General features: G+C 45.6%; 2 long non-coding RNA genes across 2 annotated transcripts; one reads left to right on the forward strand and one right to left on the reverse strand.

Annotated features, from left to right (window-relative positions):
• Positions 1–2,993: 2,993 nt before the first annotated feature.
• LOC310895721 lies at positions 2,994–9,337 on the reverse strand. Its single transcript, XR_014580899.1, has 2 exons — positions 9,092–9,337; positions 2,994–5,479 (listed from the first exon to the last, which is right to left on the reverse strand). It is a non-coding gene; the product is annotated as an uncharacterized lncRNA (long non-coding RNA).
• A 278-nt stretch (positions 9,338–9,615) lies between these two features.
• LOC310895723 lies at positions 9,616–15,165 on the forward strand. The gene is made up of 3 exons (XR_014580901.1): positions 9,616–9,671; positions 10,533–10,599; positions 10,813–15,165. It is a non-coding gene; the product is annotated as an uncharacterized lncRNA (long non-coding RNA).
• The last annotated feature ends 1,289 nt before the right edge of the window (positions 15,166–16,454 follow it).

A 16,454-nucleotide genomic window follows, 5' to 3' on the forward strand; every position in this document is an offset into this window, starting at 1 on the left:
AAGGAGGAATCAGACAGCTCCCACCGTCAGACACCATGGCTTAAAACCACTACAACAACTTTCCTTTCTGCAGCGAGCAAAGCTTTTACTTCTAATCCTCCAGGGCTCCTAGCTAGATGTGGTGGCAGCTGTTCACGCCATGATGCAGTGACAGAAGAATTTTAAATATGACGTTTTTGAATCTGGAAAAAGCCTCCATGCTTCAAGTGGCTTCCCTTTCTGGCCACCTTAGGCAGTTGGTTGCTGCACAGTTTGCACAGCTGTGAAGGTCTCCATTTTAGATACATTTTAGACAGCTACTGAGTCAGAGTGAGTAGAAATGGATAAAGCGATGTATCTTGAATAAAACATGTAAAGATAAACTTAGGTTTCTACATTGGATATATTCTCACACTGGCACTATGGCTTAAATGTTGCTAAAGCTGATAGGCGTAAATGCTACCCTCATCTTGGTGCATGAGAGAAGTACAAACCAGGCTCATCCTCTAGCAAGCATCATGTACAAGAAGAAAACTCGCGTTGACAAGCCACTTCTGTGTGTCACATATTGCCTCAAACTGGCGTCTGTGGAAGACATGTACAGACCCACAGGGAAGAAAGTCATCATTGGGGAAAAAAAGAAAAATTTCTTCTGAGCTCAATCTTCTAGTTCACAAACAACCCCTCAGTCTTTCAAACTCTCCATAAAAAAAAAAAAATAGATAAAAAATAAAAATAGAGTGGAGCACTGGCAGATCTCACCAGAATCATAAGTGCAAATGCTCCCAACCTGCCCCCAGAAGAGCTATAAGAAATGTTCTTAGCTCCTGAACCGTCAAAGTTTACATCCAGACATGCAGTTTGTGATACACATCATACAGTGAACCAAAGGCCCTTGTAGTGTACATGTGGGTGTAACCTGCCTACCACTATGTACTAGGATGAACTCACAAGAGTTGGAAATAAAGCACAATTATCATTTAACATAGCAAAACAATAATCCCCTTTCACATATTAATCTCAGTCCTCAAGGAAGATTTACAAAACATTTGGTATTAAAGATTATTACACTACTTAGTATTAAATAATACAGACTAGACATTGGTTTTATGTTCATTACAGTTCTCTCAACATCTCATCTCCTGCTGATTTCTCCCTGTTGCACAAATGCTGACGTATTTTACCTGTCCTTACAAAGCTTCTTTCTGCTTAGAGTATTGGAGCTACAACACAACTTCTATAAAAAGTGAAGGGGCGAAGAAGTGCATTGCACGGGCACCATCAGGGAAGGGTGGCAAGAAGGGAACAGGAACCCCAAGCTGAGCAGCTGCCTACTGAGATCCTGCTCCTGCACTGCTCACAGAAACAAGCTGATGTATGTTTTGAAATATTTGACCTCTCACACTCTATTATCTGGTGAAAGTCATACGAAAGACTCCAAGTGTTAGTGTATATATATATTACACTTAGATGTACAGAAGGTATCCTTGAACATTAGCCAACATATTAATACAGTACAGCCCCTTCCCAGAAGTACTGATGAACTTGGAGATGATTTCTGCTAATGGAAGCTCTCATGCTGCATCTTCTGCCCATATTTCTGCTGCTGTGCCATGTCACCAAGGCCAGATTGAGTCTGAATTTGTGAATGCTGCCCATCTTCTCTTCTGTACCCTTAGCACTCCCTTTCACACTCTATCTTAACCTTTCAGACAGCCATTTATGTTCCTACCCATGACACAAACTGAAAAAAGTATTTTATACATTTGCCATATAATGGCAAAGACATCAGTAAGGGTTTCTTTGACAATCACCACCTCTCTCGAAATGGAAAGCTCAAGATACTCTCCAGAGCCCTGCCAGCAAGACCCTGCAGTGAGCAGGGTGACAGCTGGAATTCCTGCAGCAGTTCTGGTCTGGAAATGTGTCCAGGGGGAAAGCCCCTGCCGCTGGCAGGGCTGCTGCTGACCAGGTTGGACTTGAAAACCAAGAAAATAAGAAATACTGTTTCAGAAAGGCACAACTCCAAAAAAGAAAACAAAACAAACACACACACACACAAAAAAAAAAACACATTTGTTTTGATGATTTTCTTCTTCCAAGCATCGAAGACAGATGTTATTTCACTTGACTTGCTTTACATACAGTAGTTATGAAATATTTCTGTTAGGGTACAATCATTAGACTCAGGTTCCTATTGTGTAATGTGCCATGCAAACACACAAAACACAGTCGCTGTTGAACAAAGCTGATTCTTTAAGAAAAAAGATCTATGAAGAAAGAGACTAGGTATTTAGATCAAACAAACATCACACTCCTTCCTCCCTTTAAATCATAAATAGTAGCTTCTTTCATTTGTCCTACACTGTTGTTACTCATTGTTTCCTTAGACAGGCATATTCTGGGGAGAGGGTTCTAATCTTGCCGATGAACTGGGGGAGGAATCTTTGTATATAGGGGCAAATATGAAACAAAAGTGTGTACATATGTGTATATATACATATACAAATCTCTATACATGAATGAAAAAAGACAAGTGGGTGGAAAATGAAAGTATCACTGGTAAAGTGAAGGTTATGGGTTAAGACAGGAGAAGATAAGAGAGAGAAGCAGAAGTCTGAAGGGCATTCAAGGTGAAGACAAGCAGCTTAAACTTCACATGCTGAAATAAGAACAAGTCATCGGGATGGAATGTGCCCAAAGTGACACGCAAGGAAACTCTCTGCAGAAGCTCTGCACCCTGAGGACTGTGCAAGGGCTCCAGGGAGCCTCAGCTCTGACTGCCCAATTTCAGTAGAAGGACATGAAGAAGAGAATGCAGAGGGAGAGCTTGTGGTAACTGATAAAAAGAATATTTGAGTAGCAAAAGCCATGATTAGTACGTGGAAAAGAAAGACGAGTATGAGGGACCCAGGAATCAGTCCATCTGACTGCTTTTGCTCTAGTTGTTACTTCAGCACCTCAGAAACCAGAAGAGGACTGGGTCATGAAACCACCGTAATGGACAAGAGTCCAACAGTATGTCCGTGAGCTATAGCATAAAAACACGGCTGTGAATGTTGCATAAAATACGAACAATGTGTATATTGATCAGAGCTACTCCTACCTCTATAGATAAACGGGAGCAAAGGAGGCATGCACCTGGACCATGTTTACTACTTATCCCGAAGCCCAAAAACCAGCAGTGTATATCAGCTTCCCTAACAATTTCGCAATTGATCATTTAGAACAGGTCGGGAAGATCCTGAAGCCCACAAGCCAGCTGCAGCCTGCAACATCATCTGTCTGGCATTTTGTCTGTTATTGTTGGATAGCACCAAGCGTGCAGTGCTGCGTGGGCCTGTGATTTAGGCAGAAGCAGCCAGCTACCAAGCGTGGCATAGAGCTGCTGACTGTCCCCCGCAGCTGTCCGGGTTCCAAAACCCTCAAGCTACACACTGCAGCACAGCAAGTACGCCAGTGCACCTCAGGTTACCTATATGCAGAATTACACCGGATTTAAAACAACAACACAAACAAAAAATGCACAAAAAAAACACTCTCTGACAACAGAGAGACCATACTATACAAAACACACGCATATAACTGATTCAGCTTTAACCATGCTTATCTTCAAATTAATCACAACTCTTTTTAAATATTTTAAGTAACCCTTTGGAGGGTATTGAGATCTCTGTGTTGGTTGAACTGCAAGCTTTGTGGTCCCTGCTGAGGAATTCCAGCTTATCCCGTGGAGCGCGGCTACAGCAGCAATTTACAGCACGCTCTCCTTTTTATTTGTGTTTATATAAGATTATTTTATGACTTCTGAGGCTTCACAATGATGCATAATCAGAATGACACTAGCAGAGAGAATTCAAACGCTAAATATTTTTGAGTAATCAGCAGACCTGCTCTCACTGACTGCAGACAGTTTTTACGGTTTATTTGTTTGGCTCTATCAAAGAGGTCTTACCTCCCACACGAGGGTTACCCTGCTGTAAGTTTTTCTAATTTGTTTACTGTACTGCTTTCAGATGTTGGTGTTTTTTCCTTTTTTTTTTTCTTTTTTTTTAAACACAGAGAACATCTTGCTCTGCCTTTGAATTCAACTCGCTTTCCTTTGTACAAAGTCAGGCAGCACTCACACCTTTCCCAAAGCACGAACTATCAGACTCTGCTAATCACAACTGTCTCTGAAGAGCTGGTCCCAGATATTGCCCAGTGCCAAACTCATGCTAGTGAGGAATGTGTGCTTGACAGGTCGATGGTCTGAAGGCATTTCAGACAGAAACATTCTCAAACGCAAGGTGCAGATCAGAAAAACCAAAAGTCCCTGGACTAGGTTGCATTACTTCAGCCTAGAGAAATACCTGATATCTCAGTGATAATCTCACTGAGATTTTTCTGAGTTTTATTTTATTTTTTTAAAGGAGTGCTCAGCTCCACCACCCCAGCCCCCAGACTGAGCTAGAACCTCAGCCCGTTTGTCAAAATGAGAAAATAAGGCACAAAAGCAGTGGGTGGGTGAGGAGGAATTAAAGCAAGGGTTCGGCAGACTGAGCAATTTCATTTCTTGGCCTTAAATCCCTTTTTGTTATGTCAACTCATTTGATATAACCATATGAAGAATAACAAAGTCTGTGAGAAAGTCAGAGCTCAGCAGGACACAGGCAGGTCTCACAAGGTGATCGTGGCATCGGTTACATCTCTGCGTATCAAGTCTGTGCTCCTCCCCATGTACCTCAAAGAGGGGAGGAAAGTACGAAGCATGGTTCATAATATACATGGCATCTACAAGAGGGTGCATCATCTGCTGCTTCAGAATCAGGCAAAACAGCAGTCTGAACATTATGAAGAGAAATAGAAACTTCCTAGCGTATTGATTCAAACTGCTGCCAGTAGAGCTTCAGTTTGGAAAAACAGGTACTTTCCTCACTCTTCTTCAGAGCTTTAATTTAAAAATCAATTATTTCAGTAATATATGCTCAGCTGATGTGCGAGCTATGCCTTGTAGCTGTTTACGACAGAAAATTAGAAGTCAGACCTTCTTGAGAGTTAATTTCAGGAACCTCTAGGTAGCTGGCTCCGTACTTGCGGGCTGAGCCCTGCAGAAGGGCAGGTAACAGGAGCGGGTGCTTTCCATGTGCAGACCTGGAGCCACCACTGGCGCAGCCCTCTCGCTTGTCACAGCCTCAGGGCTCTGCTGTGTGCCTGCAGAGCGGGTCGCTGCTCCTGCCGCATGCCAGTGTAGCATCACAGAGCCTGGACGCAGCTTCCACCTTCGCTTTCTGCTGTCATTTCTAAGGCGGTTTGCTTTGAAGATGAGTCAGCTCACCCTGCACATTCACCACTAATTTTTGTACCTGCTTCTGACCAGACAGAAATTGTTCTCTTGGAGCAAATCCCTGGGAATGGGAAAGAGAGAAATAAACACCTGTTTTGCAGCACAGCACTTCTGTTTTGCAGATACACGTTGCTTCTCCTCCCCTGACTTCCAAGCTGAGCAGTACAACGTTACCTGTGGGAGTAAGCATGGAATAGCACTAGCAGGTGAAAATGTAAAGGAGCTTAGTGCACACTCTGAGCCCTTACATTGTGGGTAATTTCTCAAGGTATCTGTTATCATGGATATGTTATTACCTGTTATCACCAAGTATACGGGCTCATTCCCCTCTGAGCACAGCTTTACTCATAAAAGGTTTGTTTGGGTTGGCTTTGTGTGTTGTTTTTATTTCAGGTTTGGGCCACGCTTACTTTGCCTAAGCATTTGTGCAGCTCCCCTTGCTGCTAAGAGCAACGCGTTACCATTGCTGTGATACAAGTGTCATCATTTATATTACAGAGGTATTTTAAATCCCTAAAAGCTTCCCTGGGAAAAGCCCTTCACATATGCCTGCCCATGGGAAAGCCGTGCCTTGTCCAAATGCCTGCCTGACTTGCATTCTGTAGTTGTGACAGCAGCAGCAGGAAGAGACAGAAGAGGTAGAAGTGAGACCACACAGCCACAGGGCTCTCCTGCCCCAGGCCTCCTGCTGCACCCAGTCATTGTTGACTCACTCCATAGGTCCTCACAGCCGAGCCCCAAACCTTCCTTATGTTGCACGACAGTCTTTGCACTAGGCAGAATGGCAGCCATTTCATACAGGTTTTAAAAACAAATTTACTACGGCATCCATATGCTTTTCCTTTCATTAATTCTGAGCCGAGCTGATACTTCCTGGGAAATGGGATAAGAGTGTCTGAAGCAGATGAGGGCAAAACCAGAACTGCTGCGAGCACGCTTGTTTTTAGATGCTTGAGAGGAAATTCTGAGCATCTCACTTGTCAGTGAATTTTGCAGTCTGCAGAGCATTTGCATGTCCATTTTAGACATTCAGAAACAGTTTGTTCTTGAGGTAATTGTCCAGGATTATACAACTGTAGTTGCATAATGACAATTACACAGCACAGTCAGAAATATTAAAGCCAGATCTTCCACTCAGCTCTTCCCACAGCAAAAACCAATGAACGACACCGACTTGGTGCACTCTTCCTTCAGGTCAGGCAGTGTGCTGTCAGCCCGCACCTGCCACAAACCCACAGCCCACTGTGGGCTCCACCATGCTGCATTCTTCATCAGGGGTAGCAGCAGCCCTGCAAGCTGCAGGCTGTCAAAGCACACCTCGCTTTCTCCAGATGCGCAACTGGTCAGCTGGGCACCAGGCTCGCTTTCACCTGCCTCATGAGCATCAACCCAGGCAAACACAAAAGGGAGAGATAAGTATGGTTCCTCTTGTCAGAGCAGATAAAAGTGGAGAGCAATGTGCAAGTGAACTTCCCTTTGGATGGGGATTAGAAAAACCAGAAGTGCCTCAAGGTAACGACTTTCCTAATTAGATCCTATACCCATGGTAGATTTGCATCAGCCCCTCTATCTAGAGCTGCTGATCATGAAAGCAAAGAAGATTTGTGTACTTTCCGTTGTGTAGCTATCTGCACTTCTTCGTGATTAATGTCACCTCTCGCATCACCCGAGGGTTAAAAAAAAAAGTACCCTCAGAAAATTGAGGAACATTAAACAATCTTCCCAGACTTTCTCTATTGTCTTAAAAGAAGAACAGTGAGAAAAAAAACAAAAGTCTCCAGTATTTATTATGCCCGTTGTAATTCTCTGCGTTTCCCACAAGAGAGGCCTGGCATGTTTTGTGCCATTAAATCATAGCAGGGTAAGCAATGCCAGCGCACCCCTGGAGTTGCTGCTCATCAGCTTTTAGGACAAGCTCATAATTATTAAGTGTCAAAAGTCTTCTGAGATCATTTTAAATAATTTAAAGAGAAGCAGAAACAACTCTTTGTAGCTTATTCTGGAAGGCAAGATGAAAGTCTGATCTCAGCAAGTTAAATTTACATCTTCTGGGAGATCTGTTTTTGTACTTTAGGAGTGCTTTGGCATAAATCTTTTTTTTTTTCCTCATTTATTTTGTTCCCCTGAGATGAATATCTCATTTTAAAAATAAACATGAGCAAGACCAACAAAACAAACAATTACAACATGACAGGAAAAGATATTTCTATACTATTGCAAACATGCAAAGTTGCTCTGGAATAAATGCAACCAAATTAAGGAAGATTAAGTAGTTTCCTACACGTGAAAGATCACTCACAATAGTTGTAAAACGTCAGTGCTGAGGTGCATCTAACCCCGTATCTTGTCTCCTTCAGCTTTAGCCCAGATCACAGTATATGAACAGTGTAAGAACACGTTGTACTTCTGCCACTATTCTCCATTCTCAGGGACTTCTTGGGCTCCTCGCTATTCGTAGCCATTGACAGATTTCTATGAACTTGTTCAGTCTCCTTCTGAGCCACACAATTTTAGCAGTCACAACATCCTTTATGTGAGGAGTTTAACAACTCAATTACCCATTCTATGAAAATCCACTTTGTTTTATTATCATCATCATTTTTATCCTGGCTCCCACTACTCCATGGTCCTTGTATCAGAAGAGGCAGCGAGCAATAATCCTTACCCACCATTTCCGCAGCACTCACCACTATGGCCTCTATCGCCAAAGTCAGTCTCAATAAGCACACCCTTCTTACTGCTTCCTGAAGAACTGATTTCCCACAGCTGCTCCTTGCTCATACCCTGAACACTCCTGAATTCAGGATGGAGAGATTTCCAGATTTTTTTCCGGAAAAATTCTGGGCCTAGCCTTGGTTCCCCCTCATGGTATTCCTCATGGCCCAGCTCCTAGCACAGGGCTCACCTACGTAAGTGTAGGTGCCTACCCACAACCTAACCGCTCGATACTCCCCTCGCAGTTGGCAGGCATCTAGTCGATACAGCCAATAGCATTTGTGGAGCCTTGTTCTCTGCAAGAAGCCAGAATAGCTCTGAGGACACCACAAAGCACCTACTTTTTGCTATTGACTACACAAGAGCAGATGAGTAGCTCAGGTATAAACATCTGCGCTACGGACTTCTGAAGTTAGACGACTCATAACATCAAAAAAGGCTGTGTATGCTATCGGGATAAAAGGGCATATTAATTCAACAAATAAAAAGTGCAACAATTCCCATACACGTACGTTTTAAAGTTTGTTATTAAATGCAAAACTGCTTATGATTACAAACTGCCTACTCACTGGAACAAAACCTAAGACATTAAATCAGAAGGCCCTTGCTTTCAGTAGGGACTTAGAAAATAATTTAGTGGTTGAAAACAACTGCAACTATACTGCAGATAATTTAGTGAGATGCAAGCAAGTGCAATTGTATTTAAAACATATTTTTTTTAGTCTTGTATTTAATTTCTGTAAAGGACTAATAGCAAAGCTCCTCGGAGCCCTGTGCATGTTCTCCCCCAGCATATTAGCTATTTTTAAATCCAAGCACATCCCTTGAAACCCACGCGTGCTCTAAGAGCTCACCTGTGATCCTGCAGCCCTCCTGCCATGCCACAGGGCTGAGGTGCCAGTCTCATACTTAATGAGAGTTGGCATCGTCAGAGCAGAGCCACGCTGTGCACTGGGCGATGCGGGGCAGGAGCGCAGCAGGCTGGGCTGCAACAAGGGAGGAAACACCAGCGACAGCCAGCCCCAGAGGGAGTGCTACAGCTTGTGCTAGCATAAAGCTACTGGTACTTACACACAGGACGAGTTCAGGTACCCCCACGTTGTCTGCAGCCTCAGCAAGAACTAACATACCTTTTTCCCTGTGCTTTTGCAAACCTGATGTTATTTGTTCCCCCATTCAGCTTCGTTCTGTTTTCCCTCTAGCTCCTCTCCCAGAGGTTTTAATTTTCTCATGCAATTTTACGCATGTTTATTTCATTATGTCTTCTGAGTATAATCACTGACCTCAGCCCCATGAACAAGATGCAATTTACCCGTAATTAAAATCATTCCTCACCTGTAAGGTTTCACACATGGCAGTGGAAAGGACATTAACTTTAATTGGAACAGCCTGAAGTGCAAACTGTGCTGTCCCACCACGGCTTCTCAAACAGCTTCATATCACTGCAGCAATCTAGTCTCCTGCTGGGACCTACTGTTATTAATGTTTTTTTTTTTCTTTTTTTTCTTTCCACTGAGAAGGGATGCAGGTGCTATTGATTAAGTGCTAAAGAAAGAAGCCAGAAGGTGAGGTTGTACTCCTTAGGGCTTTTAAATCTGTTTCTAAATGTTTGCATTGGCACTAGCACAGGGATGCTCTGGTGAAGATACAGGTACCACGATCTATGTGCTCTGCACATGGATGCTGCACACAAGGACCAGTGTGAACAAGCAGGGCATGCAAGAGGCTAGGGGACTTCAAGAAAACCTGCGGCACAGACATGGGTGCAGTTGTAGATGAAAAAGCATATTTGAGAAAGGCAGTGGATGAGGGTTGTGGAAGTAGGGATGAGCAAGAAGCTTCTCAAAAATCTGAAGGGCAAAAGGACAGAACATGTAAATAGAGAGGGACAGTGAAAGGATGTGCCAGGTAGCTGTGGGAAGGAGAAAATGGCCAATGTGCTCATTACCAGCTTGTCCAGAAACCTACAGGGAGTACTGAAATATTTACCTCGTTACAGCATTGCAACTAATACTAAAGCATCCAGCTAGAACAGGCTGTTCTCTTGCCAGCTCCCTCTGCCACCCGTTCTAAGACGTTCCTGGTTTCATGTGTGTGTGTGCTTTTGTTTTAATAATCATATAAGAGGATTGCAGATATTTTTTCCCCTGGTGCTTTCACTATATTTAGCATTGTCAAAATCTCCTCCACTTTGTAGTTTATCTCTGCCTAGGGTTAGTATTTTGCACGCTCTGATTGAATTAGGGCACTAATCCACCAGTGGGGTTGCCCGCAAAAAATTCTTCAAGATCTTTGCTATATGTTATCAGGAAAATAAATAATAAATCTCTGCTTCTCACAGAGATGGGGATTGGTTTTATTAGGTCAGGATGTATTCAAAATTAAAATACAGTGCCATATTATCAAGTTAAATCCAAGAGTGACAAAAACATGCCACCCTGAAGTTTCATACCAAGAGGTATCAATGGCAGATTCTTCTTTTCCCTTCTCACCTACCCCTTGCGTTTGATAGCCTCATGGCTAGAACATACGGCTAGGAAACAGAAGACCCAGCCTCAGTTTCCAACACTGAGCCCCAGGTAATTCAAATCAGCGCCCTAGGGGCACACCAGTCACTAAGCACAGGTTAATTTGCTCCTCCCTGCTCCTGTTAGTGAGGCCATGCTGCGGTGCGTGGAGGAAGCCAGGACTCCACCCGGCCAGACCGAGAGCTCGCCCTCGTTGCTCAGCTACCTGGGGCAAGCCTTGGCTTCTGCTCCCTGATGTGTCTCCACGTTTCTCCATCTCCACAGCACTGCGATCCACCCCGCTTCAGATCCACCCTGCTGTGACAGCTTTGTTCCGCAACGTATTCCTGCATTTCTTCAGTGGTTGTTGAAAGTGGGAGAAAACCGGTCATCTGGGAGCCAAAGTGTGCATCCAGGCCTCTCCACCCCTGTGCGAGCAGCCAGCTCACCAAACGAGGATCCCCCTGGTTCTCCTTCTGAACTCATGTGTCTTAAACTTCTGTCAGCACAGCAGACTTGCTTCCACAGGTTGGGTATAAAATATTTCCTGCTCAGCTTATGGCATCGTGCTTTGAGCATTTTGCTGTACTTAGCATCCATATGTAATATATTTTTCAAAACAGTTTTTCAGGGAAGGTGAGTGAATGTGTGTGTTCTTAACCTCACTCAATGGACAAAATGGACTCCAGGTTTTGCATCTCATTTATCCACAATAATAGTGATGAAATCAAAAATCCAATTCAAGATTTTTTTTTTTAAGTAAGGTCCATTCGCAATCAAAAACTGCAACTAGTAGTTGTTCTGACGCAATCACTGTTCCCTAAAAAAATGGATCGTTACCTGACCACAGGCATCTCCAGAACTTCTCAGCAATATCTGAACTTTACTGTAGTTGGATGATGCTCTTGAATGTTCTGAGGAAACAGCAGTAGATAGGGGGGGGTTGTTTTATTGAATTTGAAAAACAAGCATCTCAACTAAATGTATTTTATATTTAATTAATTTCAAAAGTTGTAACTCTTATTTTCTAATTCAGATCTCAAGGATTAATGTATTTTTCAACTCAGATATTATCAGACAGCATTAAAGTAATATTTCTTCTCCTTGGTAAGCACAAAACAAAATTGAAGAAATTCCCAAAACACAGTCAATGCTCTACCTGAGGGTTGAATAACGAGGCCCCAGCTTTACACACAAAAGGCTCGCTGCCACCAGAGGGGCACATTGCCTAACCCCACTCAGTTGCCTCACTCCTGCGCACAAGCAGAAACCTCACTGCCAAGCTGATTTTGGTATCTTTATACCATGCTGACGTTCAAAATGCTGAAAGCTTTTTCATCTCCGGTGTGCTGAAAATGCATCTGGTTCTATAAAAAATGGTATTCTGTAACACAACTGGTTAAAATCTTTAGGACAACTTATAATCAGAGAACGTAAATATTTCAAACTGATTAGGGGAAGGCAACGTCTATAGTTTGTTTTCTTTAAGAGTTTCTTCTGCTACAAAATTGGAAAACAAACAAGCAACAACCAAACCATAAAGACATTACAAAATAGCAAACAACATTCAGACAGGAACTTCAAAACAATCAGGAAGCATTAAGCAGTGCAGTACTAGCCTCCTAATGACAGGATTTATTACATCCATTTTCTGCTGTCACGTCTTCCTCCCCCCACAATGATTCACTGCAGCTCGTTTCAAATGGGACCACAGGTGCAGGTCCCTGGCTCCATTCCCGGTCTGCTCCTCTGCTTCAGGGCTTCTCCCATTTTCTCCAGCCCACTCCTCTCAATACACACATGGGATTCACACACAGCACTGCTGACCCATTTCAAGAAAACTGGAAGGAAAACTTGATACCTGCACCTGGAACTCTTGCCGGTTTCACTATTACCAGCTTGTTCCCAAAATCGAGTTTACATTTCAAATTCCACTCACATGCATCACCCTTAGCTGAGGAGCCCTTTGTTTTCAACAAGGCTCTGAAAACTCACAGCATCACGTACTCCACACAAAATCAAAGGAAGGAGGTTTGGGGCTGAGGAACTTAGGGAGGGAGGATATCAGCAAGCTGTGTGGAATCAGACACCAAGTGTCTCATTTGTTACCTGTACAAGCTTACTAACTGCCCAGGTTGTAGGTTGCTTTTTCCTGCTCTAGACAAAACTGATGCACCACACACAGAAACACTGCCAGTATTTCTGTACTGTCAGCTCAGTGTCTGTCTATTCTTTATTTCATACACTGCTACATCCCAAAACTATTTTTGTTCACACTTGTAGAGCCCTTCTACCATGAAGAGGTGATCCTTCCCCTTTATTCAACATTGGTGAGGCCGCGTCTGGAGTGCTGTGTCCAGTTCTGGGCCCCCCAGTACAAGAGAGACATGTGCATACTGGAAAGAGTCCAACAGGGGGCCACTGAGGTGCTGAAGGGACTGGAGCGCCTCTCCTGTGAGGAGAGGCTGAGGGAGCTGGGACCGCTCAGCCTGGAGAAGAGAGGGCTCTGGGGGATCTCGTCAATGTCTATAAATACCCGAAGGGAGGCTGCAAACAGGATGGAGCCAGGCTCTTTTCTGTGGTGCCCAGAGCCAGGACAAGAGGCAATGGGCACAAAGTGGCCCACAGGAGGCTCCGTCTGAACACCAGAAGCCCTTCTGTGCTCCGTGCAGGTGACGGAGCCCTGGCACAGGCTGCCCAGAGAGGCGGCGGAGTCTCCTTGGAGATCTTCAGAAGCCGCCGGGACATGGCCCTGGGCTCCCTGCTCTGGGTGGGGTTAGGCCTGGTGGGCCCGGAGCTCCCTGCCAGCCTCAGCGAGTCTGTGATTCTTTAACAGTGATTTGGCCATGAATAGCTTCACACTGTTGTGGTTTTACCTTCTACCTGCTTCTCTCTCCTCCCCCCAAGTGGTGCAGGGGAACGGGCTATGGGGGCTGACACTTTGCCTCTACCACTCCCTCATGGTCCCTCTCTGCCCCTGCTCCACGTGGGGTCCCTCCCACGGGATGCCGTCCTTCCCGAACTGAGCCTGCGGGGGCTGCCCACAGGCAGCAGCTCTTCAAGAACTGCTCTCACACGGCTCCGTACCACGGGGTCCATCCCCCAGGAGCAAACTGCTCCAGCACGGGTCCCCCACGGGCGGCAGCTCCCCCCAGACCCCCTGCTCCTGCGGGGGCTCCTCTCCACGGGCTGCAGCTCCGGCCCGGGGCCTGCTCCTGCGGGGGCTCTCCATGGGCCGCAGCCTCCTCCAGGCCACAGCCACCTGCTCCACCGGGGGCTCCTCCACGGGCTGCAGCGTGGAGATCTGCTCCGTGTGGGACCCATGGGCTGCAGGGGGACAGCCTGCTCCACCAGGGGCCTCTCCACAGGCCGCAGGGGAACTTGTGCTGCGTGCCTGGAGCACCTCCTGCCCTCCTGCTGCGCTCACCTTGGGGGCTGCAGGGCTGGGTCTCACTCCTTGCTCTCTTTCTTTTTTCTTGCTTTCTTAAATCTGCTCTCCCAGGGGCCCAACCAACATCACTCGCTGGCCCAGCTCTGGCCAGTGGCAGGTCCAGTTTGGAACCTTCTGGAGCTGGCTCTGATCTGACATGGGGCAGCTGCTGGGCTCTGTTCACAGAGGCCACCCCTGCAGGCCTCCACTACCGAACCCTTGCCACATAAAGCTAAGACACACATCTATCTTGCTTCTTAGTTTTTGTACCTTTTTGCTGTACCTGGGCTGCACAGACTTGCCAAATATCCCCCAAATACTGACTCCGCAGTGGAGCGCATGCCCTCTCCTCCAGCATACTCCCAGTGCCCGCTGCTGTGGACGGGGGCTCGGGAGCAGCCAGGAGCAAGCAGAGGCTGTGCTGCGGGCAGGGGGAGCAGCCCCAGCAGCGGTGCTGCCACCTCCCAGCACCCAGCCTCTCCGACACAGCAACCTCTGCTGGCACAGGGCTGCAGCGGAGCTCCTGCTGCAGCACAGCCAGCGTGCACCCAAACCACCTCCCTGCTAACAGAGGGAAGCACCGCATTTTAATTTCTTTGTGCTTGCCTCCCAATATTTGACCTTTTCAACGGAATGTATTTTCACACTGCTCTCTCCCCAGTCTCAGGGGCTGGAAATGTTCTCATGAAAGCAGAGCTTCTCCTGTAAGAATACAGTTTGAGGAAAGCACCCAACTTTCCACACTCTAATCCAGCGTAATGCTGTTGCAGAGCTAGCAGGCAAATTACATTTTACCTTTGGCTTCAGGAAAGATGAGAACAGCCTGCTGATGGAAACTGCCCCAAGCAGGCTTGACAACTCTCTGCCTTCTTCCCCAAATTTTCCCAATCAGCCAACAACACTGTTGAATGAAGAAGTTAACAATCCCACTATGTGAAAGCAAAGCAGTGGAAAGATGCCTCCCTTCGATGCTGTAGCTTCTCCCGCAGTGATTTTAGTGCAGTTGTTATTGAACGTAACAGCTGTTGCTTCCTCCATCAGTACAGACAGCAGCTCAGAAAGGAGTTTGCCTTTGTCTTGCTTGCACTCCACCCAGTATGTAGCTTAGTGCAGGTTTTCACAAGCACTTTATCGAAGAACATTTTAGAGGCACAAAAATGAACAAAACAACCCCGAAAGGATTTCTAAGGACAACAAGGAGTTACTTCACTGTATTACTGTAGCATGTGGAGGACTAATCGATGACTTGCAATGCTCTGTAGAAGCAGAACCAACAACGGCCTGCATGGACAGGATCTAAAGTGATTTTTTAGTTTCATAATTGATGTACAAAACAGCGGTCTATCAGAAATTACCAATGGCGAACACACGAATAAATCCTGTTTTAGTATGCACAGCTCGCATGGGTATGACAGTAACAAAATCACCCTGTGAGGAATGCTAGGCCAAACTGATTGCTACAAAAATAGACAGGAGTAGAAAACTGACATACAGATTTGAAAAATAATAAATTTAAGGCACTATGCATAAATGCCATGTACAAAACACCTTAGTGAGGCAGCAAAATCTAAGAGGGTACAGCAAGAGAGAAGAGCTCCACATAGGTGTCCACAGCAGGAGCAGGCCCTGCAGAGGAACAGTTTTGCCACTTCTGGAGCTCCGCCAAGCCCAGCGTTACAGACGTGGACCAGCACAACAGCTGGTTTAGACAACGTGGACGGAAATTCTGGAAGATGAAAAACCCAGAGGTTCTGTCAGCAGGAAATCTGAATTATACGTCGCATAAAAAACCCTCCAAAGTAAACTTTGCGAAGACCAACTTTTCCAAACTCTGCATTTTATTTCACAACAGGATTTATGAACGGATCAAAAAGGGCAAAAGCAAACCCGTGCATGAAGCTGCTGTTCTACCAGCCCTATTTTCATCTTTGTCAGTGCAGGTGACCCACACAACCTGTTGCTTCCTGTGCCACCTCAAAGATAAACTACGAAAAACTTTATCCAATGAAACCTTCTAATGAAGTGTGAGACAAATAAGTTTGATCTGCTCAAACTTGTGCAACGGAGCCGCATCGTGAAGCCATGCAGAAACATGTGGTAGATGCCGCTAGGGGATATGTAGTCATAGAGCGTTTCTACGCTTCTCGGCGTTTTTATAGGCAGTTTACGGCCTCTGTCCCTGTCTTAGAATTAAGCCCACACGGGTGACGCCTCCTGTGCCACCTGCGAGCCCGTAGCAGCCGGGCAGGCCGCCCGAGCAGCGCCCAGCTCTGAGGTGCGCCGTGCCCCTCGGAGCCAGCCGGCAGAGCCGGGCCTGTTGGGGCAGGCAGGCCTCGCGCTCGCAGGAGCTGCCCCGGGAAGGGAAGTAGATATTCCAGCTCTGCCTGTCAAGTCTGCATTTCAAAGGTTGTGCCTGGGTGTGGGAAAGAATAAAGAGGGTCTGTCAGTCCACATGCAAAAGCCCACACTCTTTTGCCCTAACTGCCAGACTCTGTCA

The sequence above is a fragment of the Anser anser genome (assembly GCF_964211835.1).
Source record: "Anser anser genome assembly, chromosome: 2".
NCBI lineage: Eukaryota > Metazoa > Chordata > Aves > Anseriformes > Anatidae > Anser > Anser anser.